Source organism: Ailuropoda melanoleuca, unplaced genomic scaffold (genome assembly GCF_002007445.2).
Source record: "Ailuropoda melanoleuca isolate Jingjing unplaced genomic scaffold, ASM200744v2 unplaced-scaffold69836, whole genome shotgun sequence".
In the NCBI taxonomy this organism is placed as follows: domain Eukaryota; kingdom Metazoa; phylum Chordata; class Mammalia; order Carnivora; family Ursidae; genus Ailuropoda; species Ailuropoda melanoleuca.
The window spans coordinates 1-1,759 of NW_023244765.1; the positions used below are offsets into that span (position 1 = coordinate 1).

The 1,759-nt window shown below is 34.1% G+C and overlaps 1 long non-coding RNA gene across 1 annotated transcript; it reads left to right on the forward strand.

Annotated features, from left to right (window-relative positions):
• Positions 1-10: 10 nt before the first annotated feature.
• LOC117800411 lies at positions 11-1,709 on the forward strand. Its single transcript, XR_004623090.1, has 2 exons — positions 11-755; positions 1,628-1,709. It is a non-coding gene; the product is annotated as an uncharacterized LOC117800411 (long non-coding RNA).
• Positions 1,710-1,759: the final 50 nt, after the last annotated feature.

Genomic DNA, 1,759 nt, shown 5'->3' on the forward strand with positions numbered 1-1,759 from the left:
AAAAAAAAAAAAGAAAACCAGCATTTAATAAATTATTCAGTGGTATCATAAGACATACTCAAATTTCCCCAGTTATCCCTAAAATATTCTTCAATTCTGGATCCGATCAAGTTTCACCTGTTACATTTGGCGATAATATCTTTTTAGTTGGTAGCTGTTGATTTAGAAGTGGCCTCTTCCTCTTTCTGCTCTTCACAGTATGGACTCCTTTGAGGAGCACTGCCAGATGTTCGGTATCCTAGCTTCACCGGATTATTTCCTGGTCATGTTCAGGCCCTAAATTTCTAGAAAATCTCACAGATGCTCACCTAATAGTTTTTAAGTAATGATAGATTACTTAAGTAGAGAACTGGGAAATTTTCCTTTGTCAGTCAGAATAGAATTTTTTTGAAATCTAGATTCCTCCTGATTTATTTCTTAATTGTTAAAGATACAATAAAAAATTCATTGCTCTTCATCCCTCATTTTCACTTTAAAGACAGCAAGTGGATCTAAAAGCAATTATAATTTTATATATATGAATTATTTATCATCACCTAAGGTAGATAAAATATTTTATAGAATACTCTTATATACTCTTATATGTTAAGATCTAACTTTTAGACTTTATTTTTATTCTTTCAATGGTATACAAAGTATAAATCCAAGCCATTCTGTGAAAAACTGCTTTCCTGGGTGAAAAGTAGTAACTGTGCCAAAGTTATTGTTCTTTCAAGCAGTCATTCATATCACCGTAATGATCTCCAGCTTCGCAGGTATGTTTTTGCCTTTGAAAATTTTCATTATGATTTACACAGTATTTTGATGGTGTCTCTATTAAAAAGCTAAAATAAGTTTTAAAAGCCACGTATATCTTTATGTCCCCACTCTGGAATTTAGAAAGAAGATAAAGTCGAGAGATAGGAGGGAGTATGGTTAGGTAGTCCTGTGGTTGAGGCACAAGGAAAGCTTTGGTGTAAAGACAGAGGTGGTTCTGGAACTGTGCTTCGATTGTTTGGTATTGTGTGTGGCGACATTACAGAGCTCAGCTGATGAAGAGAAAGAGGGTACCTAAGATTCATTGGATGATAATTTTTTGGAAGATTGAATTCACATTTCTATTTATTTCTATTTACATAGCCATCACAGAAATCCAGTTGCTTTTAAGTACCGCTCCCAGGCATGTCAGACTGAATGCCTAAATAGAAGGCAAAACATCCAAGAGATAGAAATATAAACTGTTTTATTTCATTATCATTTATACACCAAAAAATCATGATGAAGAAATATTAGCCAAGACTAATGTTTCAAAATTGGAGCTAATTTTTAGTAATCTCACAATAGATATAACATGTCTAAGAATCTCACAGAAGGCCTCAGGGCCAGAAGGGAGCATAGCTGTGGGAAATAGGTTATCTTCATGTCTTTGCCTTAGTTTAAGTTGGCCTGTGTCTTTATACTCTCTCCTAAGTATATAAATAGCAAGCCAGAGCAATATTTTTACATGCTGTTCTTCCATAGACTGCTGAAACTTGTGCTTCGCTTTAGCAACAGAATACAGAGAGAACAAACATTTGCTTGAAAAACTTGCCTTAATGTTCAGATTTATTGTGGGTTTTTAGAAAGTTAATTATATGATTGCTTCTAGTACTCCCTTCAGATACCTACTCACACCTTTTGTGCAAAAAAGTGTGCAAACTAAAATAATGAGCCTTAACTGGGAAGAAATGGAAAAAAGCCCGTGTATTCCTGAAATAGATGATTCTGAGTTTTGTATTCG